Here is a 12,076-nt window from a genome sequence, read left to right as displayed (position 1 = left end):
GGCTGTGCACATTGGTCAGGTCCTAGGTGCACAACATGGAGTCCATGCATTTGAGGACTCTCAGTTGTACCTTGCACATGGGAGGGGGGTTCGTTTTTGGAGTTTTGGTTGAATCCTATGGGTTAGCTTGGGTCCAGTAAGTTCCTAAGTGGTCTGGGAAGGGGTTGGCTCGTGATGGTCTGAGCGTGGCTCGGTGAAAAATCAACATGGCTCGGTGATGGCTAGCACCGAAGGTTGGGGTTTTTAGTTTAAAAATAAATTTGAAACACGGCTCACGGGGGTCGAGTCGTGGTTCACGAGGGCTAAAATAATATAAAAAGTCTAAGTTTTAAATTTAGGAATTTTATAATAAAGTTTGAAATTATTCGGGATTAAAACGCCTCAAAAACGAATAATTAAAGATTAATTAAAAAGTCAATTATTTAAGCTAAATAAAATCATGAAAAAAATTAATTTATGCTTAAATAATTATTTGGGGCATGTTAGAGTCAAGGAAAGTAAGAAAAAGTCAAAAACGTGAAATTTTACGACTAGGGGTAAAACGATAATTTTACATCCAAAAATTAGTAAACGTCATGACAGTGCTCTGAATGCTGTTTTATATGCTATTATGATTATTTTAAATGTTTAAGGATTTTTATAAGCAAAAATGTTTATTTTAAAGGTTTATGGAATTTTATGATTTATTTATGGAATGTATGATGGAACAATAAAGTTAAAAGATATGTTGCATGCTTGTTTTCAAGAGAAAAGAATATTAAATGCATGATTTTTATAAAGTGATGAAAACGTAAAATGTTGAAGGAAGTGAATTAATTATGACTATTGAGGATATGAGGATAAGAATAGGGATATCGTGAGGGAAAAGGCCCCAGAGGGAGTTCATTTATGGGAGAAAGCCCCATATGGAGCCCGAAGATCATATTTCCATTCGATGAGGTTAGGCCAAGGCCCAGTTGACCAGTGAGAGTGTTGCTGGTGTCCCCGTCGTCAAGTACTGTGGTTACATGTAGATGGATCCATCGCCCAACACGTACACGTAGATGAACACGAAAGTCACAATTATCGATCTGAATTCAACGAAAGGAATATGAATATGAATATGTTGATACGGATATGAATATAAATACGAATATGGACATGGATATGAATATGAATATGTTTATGATGATATAAAAATGTTTATGAAAATGTTTACGAAAATGTTTATAAAAAGTTTATGGAAATGTTTATGTTTAAAGTTGATGCATCATTATGAAAATGTTTTTATTTAAAGTTTATGCATCATGAAAATGTTTACGAAAATGTTCATGTTTAAAGTTTATGCATCTTCATGAAAACGATATTTTAAGTACAAGTATTTTCACTATCGTATGTGATCTGTATATGTAGTACTTGTTATCAAGATTATGGTGTGTTGAGTCTTTAGACTCACTAGGTGTGATTGATCATTTTGATTATGTTAATAATGAAAATGGAGGTCTTGATGGTTGACTTTGGTGGACTGAAGGTGCACATAACCCGAGGACCGACGCTAGTTTTCCGCACTAGTTATGATTTATGATTTTAAGTTATATTAAAAGATTTTACGACTATTTATTTATGTTATGAGAGATTTTTGAGAGTTTATAGTATAGGCTATACTTTTCAAATAATGTTTTTAGGTTGATAAAACGTTTGACGATTTTATGCTTTAAACTATTTCCTTTGGATTTTTAAATAGTTGTTTTATTTTCAAAATGACGTCAAGGTATTTTAAAGTATATATATATATATGTACATTTTGAATTATAGAGATTAAGAAGAAAAAAAATTTCTAGCACGTTTTAAGAAAACGAATAAGAGACGTTTTAGTTTATATGCTAGGTACCAAGCAAATCCAAAAATATCACACCTAAAAGTTGTGAAACGTATGTTTAGATACATTGCAGGTACACTAGAATTAGGCTTGTGGTAAACACAGGACACAAACACAAACTTGGTAGGATTTTCTGACGCTGACTGGGCCGGTGACATAGATGATAGGAAAAGCACATCTGGTGGGTGCTTTTATCTAGGCAACAACCTAGTATCATGGTCTAGTAAAAAAAAATTGTGTATCCCTATCTACTGCTGAATCTGAATATATGGCAGCTGCTAGTTGATGCTCACAACTTGTCTGGATGAATCAAATGATTGAGGATTATGGTTTTCATAGCGATACAATGATTGTATATTGCGACAATCGAGTGCTATAGACATTTTCAAGAATCATGTTCAACACTTTCGAACAAAATACATAGACATAAGACATCACATTATTCGAGATTTGGTTGAAAAATGCATAATTCGACTGGAATTTGTTAGGACTGAAAATCATCTGGCTGATATTTTCACGAAACCTTTGGACTTTGAGAGATTCTCTAATCTTCGGAAGTCTCTCAGCATGTGCGTACATTAATCATACTCTCGTGTTGTCATTGGTGTTGTCAACACCGGTGACAACACCTGTTATGCATGACCATTTTTGGGATACTCGGCATACTGCATAATCATAGTCATCCTATTTTATTGTGTTATGTGTACTATGATGGCAATCTCCTAAGTGTGCACCCTGACTGTGTACAATCCTCCTATCAAGCTGCGTAAGTGTTTTATACTCATTCTCAATCATCAAACAAGTGTGGAATTTCAAGAACCTCTTGAATATGTCCAATACGAAAGAAGTGATTTGAGTCACTTAAGTCTCTATTTGGTGAAAAACAGAAAAGATGAACAAAGAATATTATTAAGTTTAGAAGAAAATAGAAAAAGCTACCTAGGGGAGTCCTTTGAAGACTGTTCTTCTAGTGTGAGAGCTACAACTTCTAAGTCAAAATAGAGATGGAAAAAGCTACCTAGAGGAGTCTTTTGAAGACCGTTCTTCTAGTGTGAGAGATACCATGTCTTAGACAAAACATTTTCATGGAAGGATTATCTTACAACCAGCGGTGTTACACTATGGTGTTGCAAACACTTAGTGCCAACACATTATAATCTACACATTGCCTCATATTTTGATCTTTTATCTTATTTGAGGCATAATTAAGACATTCATATTTGTTAATTATTTCGTGAATCCATCGTAAACTGCAGGTTATTAGTATGTGATATATAACAGTTGATAAAACTTGATTACCCGTCTTTGAAGGTAAGTGACTCCTTGTGTCCATGGGGTGTAATCGGTGTGAGTTTTAGTTGGATAACTGTACCGAAATGTTGTATTACATATTTGAATCCTCTGTTACCGTTTGATTTAGGGGTAAAAATGTGATTAGAGTTGCGGGAAAATTTCTGAAATGCTACCATTGGGGCTAGGAACGGCTGTTCTGAAATTACGGTTTTTTTTACCGTTACTGTGCGACGGCTCTGGAACAAAATCTTACCGTTGAAGTAAAAGCTTATATTTATCCTTATCAACTTGAACCCTTGTTTATTCTTCTTGCGTATTCTCTCTGATTATTCAAAATCGTTTCTTACCTTCGCTGCCTCACTCTCTCACTGTGTAACCCTTGAACTCTCACTCATTACAGATGGCTGACGATCGAGTTGACCCGTTGGATATTCGAAGTGAAATGGCGGCCAGTCGTGTTGTTCCGCCGTCTGAGGCAACACCACCTGCAGAGTCTCCTGTTGAAAATCCATTACAGATGGTGGTTGCCGCTCCACAACCCATCCCACTGGAGGAAATTGAACCGGGTGAACTAGGAAATCCTGTCGATCTCGAGAATCCTCCGGATAATGAGGCCTATTTGAAGGAATTTCCCCCACAACCTCCAATTTTTCAAAGGCTCTCAAAGCGACAAGCAGGGTATAGCCCTGATTTTTCCACTCCGAAGAAACCGCGCATCACTACGTACTTCACACTTGATCCGGACTTTTCATCGGGAGATGACTCCAATGATGAAAACTATGAGTTGGTTGCTCGAAAGCGGCCTGCCCTCACTAAAAAGACATCTACTTCCTCATCTACCTCTGTCGCACCAACTGAGCAATCTCATGTTCCCCCTCAAGAGGTATGTTTCTCATCTGAGGACGAACAATTGCTGCTGATTTTCTTAACAGCTTTCAAGATACAAAAAAAGGACAGGAATCGGTGCAAGAAGCGGGTGAAGCCAAATCTGAGTCATCCGAGAAGGTTGCATCGGAATTTGAGTCTTTGTCTGAAGCAAAAAGATCTGATGCTAGCTATGAACGAGCAGCTGAGTCTGGGGAAGATGCTGAAGGAATTGAGAACGGTGTTGAGCCAGGTGTTACCAACACTGACTCTGAGGACTATGATCTTACAACTTTCTTCTCCTCCAAATTTTACTCTGAGTTTGCTGTGGCTCAATGGTTCTTGTATGCACACAGAGAATTCATCGAGGAATGCAATATTGACTTTGAGGCGTATGGGAAATACAACTTGACCACCTTTCTACAGTCCCGGAGGATGAGTTCAATAGTCAATTCAGTTCTGCCCTATGCACGGAAACCGATCCTTGAATTCTACTGTAATCTAGTCTCCAGTGTTGGTGATGGAAGATCTGTAAAGTTTGGGCGGGTGTTTGTACGAGACACTGTCTATGATTTCTCCCCCTACACCATCAATGAGTTCTACAACACTCCAGCTGAAAATGATGAGGATGTTCTACCGCACATTGACGACATTACTTCTGTTCTAATTGGGGGACTCATCACTTAATTTCCAAGCCGCCCCGAGCGCCACTGGTTCTGGATTTTTGGTTTCGGACAGAAAGTTCCGCGCGCGAGCGGGAATTTATGACCGCTCGAGCGCCGCCCTGTATACCAGAAGATAAGTTTCGAATTTTCTAAGCATTCCAACCATTCCACAGCTTCTTCTTCAGCATAAGCTCGAGAGAAAACATAAGAATCTTCCTCCAAATGCTTTCTTCTTCCTCTTTTTCATTATTTTGAAGTTGAAACTTAGTTCTCCATCACAAGAACTTCATAAGGGTGTAAGTTTTCTTCTCTTTTAGTTGTTCTACTAGTAGAGGAGTGATTTTCACCTAGTATGTACATAGTGATGGGTTTATTGATGTATTTGACAGTATAGGAACGAGAATCATCGTCTCAAACAAGTATTCGTACGCTTGGACTGTAAGTTGGCATGTTCTTGAAGTAATACATGAGTAATATTATGATTTCAAATACTTCCCATTGATTATTGCTATATGTACATTGTTAGTATCTTATTGATGAAAATATAGCACCATATTCCATTGTTATGTATTAAATATGTAAGAAACTCATGAATATTGATGATGGGTGCTATGTTATGAACATGAACATGAACATGAAAAGAAAAGGATTGATTTTTACATGATATAGAGCTTGTTGACATCATGGGTGGTTTTAAGTCCACCAAAGCTATTGGCCAATATATGTTCATGGGGCGTGGGGTTGCCAAAGGTTGCTCCCTGACGTCCAACACAGTAGTAGCTATATAATAAAGCAAGCACGGTAGTACAGGTCAACTAATGAGGCTCAAGTACAAAAATGAACATGAATATATGCTATGATATGACATGGTTTAAAGATTCATTGTTGTCACGACTTGATACGTATGTTCCTTCGATGCATATTGATACATACAAGTGCCAACTTATTGAGTTTTATAATCTCACGTAGCTCATGTATTACAGGTTCAGGTAATGAGGATATATAGGATGCCGGTTCGCCAATGGATGCTTGTAACGTGCCTTACCTTGACAAGAATCGGGACTTCTTATTGTATAGCTTCCGCATATAAAAAAAAAAAAAATATGTCAGGGTTTGAAACAAGTTTTACAATATTTATGTCTAGGTGTATGATGATACAGAATATGTTTGTATATAAGAATACGATTATATATATGTGTTGATGTTGATGCTTGAGTTGAGTTTTTGGTTTTTACAAGAATATAGGGACATCATGCCAAAATTTTTATAAACCGTCAAAGTGATGCCCCTTGTTTGATTTGCTTCATACTACAGTTATATCAGTAAAACCCTATTTTGATTATGGTAATTATGCTAAGTATAGAGTAAGTGTGTGACACAAGTAGTCTTAGATAACCTAATTCCAGCACTCATATTCACTTAATCCTAAGTTTCTTAATGACTTACAAAAATTCCTCAACACAAGATGTCTGACTAATTTCATACATACGACTAATAAGTAACATAACCAACAATCGTACGCAACTTTCTAGAAAAATTTAATCCTAACAAAAGTATAACTTTAACTGTTAAGATCGTGACTAAAAGTTTTGCTACATCAAATCTTAAGCTCCTGAAAATAAGTTTACTTATTGTTTAATCTTATAACTTAACTAATTGATCAACTTTATCTTAACTTTGTTATCACTCTAAATTCTTCATTTGCCTCTGCATTAATCCACTAACACTTAGATTTTTAATCCCAATATTGATTCATCCTACAATGCCCTTGATTAACATTCCTTATAACATTATAACTCAGATTATTTCAAGATTCGAACTATCTCTCCAAGCCTAAGTCAGCGAGAGCTCCTATCATTTAAACCATTCAATGCCCATTTATCACCAAACTAGTCTCAAATTTCTTAACAATTGCAAAATAAATTCCTAATTTCCTCGATAATTACTCAACCTTGTCCATAATTTTTGAAAACCTACAACTATCCATAAGTTCTTGACGTTCCTAATTCCATCTTATAGATTTCTCGTAACATAAAGTTCAATAATTTTAAGCTTATTAAACCCAAAATCAATTCCATAACCTCGAAAAGCTACTAATCTTACTCAAGTGTTCCTCAAAAGTTTGAAATTAATCCTCAAAAATTTCGAAATTTGTAATTTGGTCCTTAAAGTTCTCAAAAATTATAATTTTGGCCCTAAAACTCTTCGAATTTTGCATTTTAGGTCCCCAAAAAATTTTCGATTTTAGCCTCATTAAATCTTAAAATTCTCGAAACTCAGAATTCTATCCCAAAAATTCAGTAAATTCGAAGATAGCCCAATTGAATTTTTTTTTTTGCACTTAAGTCCTCAATTACTAGTTATTACTATTAGGTCCTTAAAATTCTCAATTCAAATTCAATCCTTATAACTAATCTTACATTTCCATCAATACTTAAAATCCCAAATTATAAATTTTTTTTTATACTTCTAAAGGTCGTCACAGATTTCAGATCATTAATCCTTAAACGAAATTTTCAAAACTTAACTCAACTAGTAACCACGAATCATCATCAATATTTTTAAAAAATATCTACTTCCCAAAAGCATTCAGAATTTTCATAACTAACTTATGACTCAAATAGTAGAACATCAATGCTTATTAACCAAAAATCAATATGCTCAAATCGTTATCAACATTTCGCAACGCCCTAAAGCCAAATTCTAAATCATGTCCAATACCACAAAACCAACATGCATGAAAATCATATAATTTCGCATTTCATGTCGTAATATGCATAAAAACTTTAAAGATCCAATCTCAAATCACAACGACAGATAAATATGCACTCTCAAACATATGTCATGCAAACATAGAAGTGATAGCATTAAAAACATGCACATGCTGGAATCATGACTTGATGCTTACTACATAAAAGAATTTAAAACTTTAAAATTTACAGACTTGAGTTCGTGAGCTTCTCGCAACTGCCAGTAGGCATAACCCTTTACAAAGAACACCGCTCTGATACCAACTGTAACGTACCGTACTTTCATATTGTTTTAAAATTTGCGGAAAAATAAAAATTTTCTTAAATAAGAAGTAAACCTTCAATCAAAAACTATTCATCCAAAATATTTGGAATACGAAGATCACAAATAAAGTTTGCTAAAAGTTCTTGCTTAAACATCGTAATCATAACGTAAAATCAGAGTATTAAAAATCATGCACAAAGATCTTAAAACATGAGCGGTCCTCGGGTTTAGCCTCCTGAGCAGTCCAAGCCAGCTGATTGGTCCCCACCCCTCGTCTCCTCAACATTTTCCTCACCTGCATCGATCAAGTCTAGTGAGTCTAAAGACTCAACATGTATAAACTGGAGGTAACAAATAATACGTAATAAAACCACATGCAACTTTAAAATAGAGATTACATACTTGAAACTTGAACGTATCATACTTAAAAATTGAACGTAACATACTTGAAACTTGTACATACATACATAAACATAGACGTGTCATCATCATAAGACTTTTCCTAAACATACTTGCATCGTACATACTTGAGCATACATAACATCATTTTGCATAGAGGCATGTTTCAAAGAAAGTGACCCATACATAAATGCGTCTGATCAGACTAAACCACAGTACTGGGTGGATTGGTCCCCGGTCATACTTTACCGCTTTCCAATCCCACATACATGAGATCCCCGTTTATAATTTAACGGGTGGATTGATCCCTGGTCATGCTTTACCGCTTTCCAATCCTGATATAAACCCGTTCATACTTTAACGGGGTGGAGAGGTCCTCGACCACGTTCACCGACTTCCAAACCCATACATAATTTGGTCACAAGACATTTAGCATACCTCAAAAACTTAAAATATTTTTTTTGCAAGTCGAACATACTTACTTGGCGTTGAGGGATTCGTTGGATCTCGCTTGGGGCCACTGCTGTACAAACTATTATGAGATCAAACACTTATCTTGCATAACTTATACGTAGGTAACTCGTACTCGCCACCGAAGTAAATAAATAGCTTATGACATTCTAGATCACTCGGGACTTGATCTCGTTTAATAATCGTACTAAGCCATGATATAGAACCCCAAAACAAATCCTATATTTTTACATAAATAAATTTTAACCATCGTACTAAACCATGATATATAACCCCGAAGCAAATCCTAAAAAATTTTTTTTATTTTTTTTAAAGGGGTACACGGACCCGTACACGGGGTCCGGGTAGGGGTCCGAAAATTCACATTTTGAAGGAAAAATGACACGGACCCCGTGTACGGATAGGGGTCTGGGTAGACTTTGAAATTTCGTATTTTGAAGGACAAAGGAGACGGACCATGAACCGACACCTCGAGACCCATCCTAGAGTGCTAGAACATTCATTCAAACTCAAACAAACGCTCCAAAACAACGACGTCCAACTTACAACGCAATACAACTCATGAACACGAAATTTGACACCAAATCAATTCCTACAATTTCTAACTCAACCAAGTGCCTAAAGACACGAAACGAAATACCAGCATACATCCCAACATCATTCTCGATATACTTAAACGCATCAATGATCACCCATCGATGCCCAACGAAGCCTGCAATAATAAACTTCAAGAACATATCAAGAACATATTTTCAGAAAATTTCAGTTTGAGCATTCCCACGGAAACGATCATAACTCACTCGTTTCTTATCCAAAAATTACGAATTTTATATCAAATCGAAGGTATCGAAGAGTACTACGTTTTATATGTTGATAGTTTTTCCAGAAACTAGACCAAAAAATCGCAGTTTTTAAAATGACAACAGAAACGTTTTCTGAAGATCTAAAAAGTCTCAGAAATCGATTCAAAACATAATCGCTCAAGCTTTGCTCATAATAATCAAACTTTCACGCATAACACATATCAATATATCTACTATGACGAGATCGATAGATAAAACGAAAGAATATACATGCCTTTGCTTTGAAACGATTGAAGATGGCGAATACCGATGCGGTGGAATACGGGAGATGACCGGGGAACACTTGCTACGCGATTCTTGCACGAAAAACCAACATAAACCTTCAGAAATTTGCAAAGGAGAGGGGTGGCTGCTCTAGATAAATAACTAGAAATGTCAAGCTGATGTCTGAAGTCATTGAATGCAGATGATTAAGAACCATATTTGGAGATGATTATAAGGATAAAACTATGGTTAAGAGTAAGATTATTCACGAAAAAGTTATTATTAGAGATGTATTGCTAGTTGAATTTTTTTCTACAACCTGATTAGCATTAGCCATTTATGTGATAATAGATACTCTGTTGAGTTCCACAAGCACACTTGCACTGTCAAATATGCTAATGGTGATATTATGTTAACTGGATTAAGAAAACAAAACACCTATAAATTTAGTTTGAATGATTAAAAACTTGCAGCTCTTACATGCTTTATTGCTTTGGATGGTAATAAGAATTGGTTATGGCACGAGCGATTGAATCATCTAAACTTTAAGTCTATTTCCAATCTGTGTAAGCAAGGATTGGTGGCTGGATTGTCAAATATTAATTTTACTAAATATAAGATTTGTACTGCATATCAGCTTGATAAGCAAGTAAGGTCTACTTTTAAAAATTAGAGGGTATAACTCTCCAACCAAATGTTTGAATTTATTTCATATGGATCTTTTTGGTCATATACAGTAAAAAGCGTAGGAGGAACGAGATACACTCTGATGATTGTGGATTATTTCAGTTTTACTTGTGCCATACTAATACCAGAAAAGTGTTCAACTGGTCAAGGTTTTAAAACGATTCAAAAGAATAAAAACACTGTGATAAATAAGACAATAAATGATAGGAGCATTGGGTTTACAAAAACTCTCTCATCTTACCCAAATGATCAAGAAATCAAGCATGGGCTCTCTGCTGATAAATCACCTTAGCCAAATAATGTTGCTGAGAGAATGAACCACACCTTAAAGGAAGCAGCTAAAACATGGTAGTTGATTATGAGACCTCTCAAAGATTTTGAGCAGAAAAATTTAACACAATTTGTTATACTCAAAACTGATGAATGCTAAACAAGGAGCATAATAAGACTCCATATGAGATATGTAATAGATTTTTACCTGATATCTCCTATTTCAAAGTGTTTGGCTGCAAGTGATATACTCATAATAATGATAAAACTCACATAACTACCTTTGATTATAAATCTGATCCTGATATATTTATTGGCTATTTATCTGTTAGTAAAGAATATAGAACATTTAATAATAAATATCTAACTGTTGAATAATATATGTACGTTGTTTTTTGATGAATCATCTATATGTCAAGCTGATGAAAGTCTTGATGTGCATGATTTAAGTAATTTGATTTTGACAATGATTGTGAGAAAAATTTGAGAAGCATAGCTTGAGCAGTTTCAAAATCAAATCAAGCTGTTTCAGAAGATCCAATCAATCATAGAGATGTTAAGCTAGTAATTTACAGCCAGCCAGAAGAGCCTCGAGAAGAAAATCATGCTGATACAATCAATGATCAATCTAATCAATATCGAGATCCAGATCAGCTTGGACCTAGCTACCGGTAGAAAAGAAATATCTACCTGAGCTGGTAATTGATAACATAGCTACACCTCTTATAACTAGGAGACAAATTCTAGAAAAGTTTCTGCATGTTTCTTTCATCTCACAACTTGAATATAAAAAGATAGTAGAAGTTCTCAGAGACTTTAGTTGGATAGATGCTATGTAAGATAAACTAAATCAGTTTGAAAGAAACAAAGTTGTCACATAGTTCAGGGAGTAACTAACCAACATATTATTGGAACTAGATAAATGTTTAGAAACAAAATGGATGAGAGGTGTTCCGTAGTAAGAAACAAAACTAAACTAGTAGCTCAAGGTTATAAACATGAAGAAGACATAGACTTTGATTAATCTATTTCTTATGTAACTAGACTTGAGGCTATTAGAAGATTCATCGCACGTGCCGACTTTAAGAACTTTAAAGTATATCAAATAGATGTTAAATATATCCTCCTTAATGACTTATTTCATGAAGATGCGTACGTTGAGCAACCACTTAACTTTGTGAATAATGTGCATCTTGGTTATGTATTTAAACATGATAGAACGTTATATGAATTAAACAAAGATTCTCAAGCTTGGTATGTTACATTGTCTAAGTTTTGCTTGATCATGATTTTCTTATTTGTATTGTAGATAAAATTGAATTCTCGTTTACTAAATGTGATTGTACTTTACTTGTTCAAATTTATGTTGATGATATTATATTTATCTCTACTAATCTCAAGCTACGTGAGAAGTTCTCCAAGCTAATTCATGACAATTTTGAGTATCACTGATTGTAAGTCAAGCAGCTAGACAATGAAATCTTTAT

The sequence above is a fragment of the Primulina huaijiensis genome, chromosome 10, assembly GCF_012295235.1.
Source record: "Primulina huaijiensis isolate GDHJ02 chromosome 10, ASM1229523v2, whole genome shotgun sequence".
Classification (NCBI taxonomy): Eukaryota; Viridiplantae; Streptophyta; class Magnoliopsida; order Lamiales; family Gesneriaceae; genus Primulina; species Primulina huaijiensis.
Note: the sequence above shows the minus strand (reverse complement) of the source record.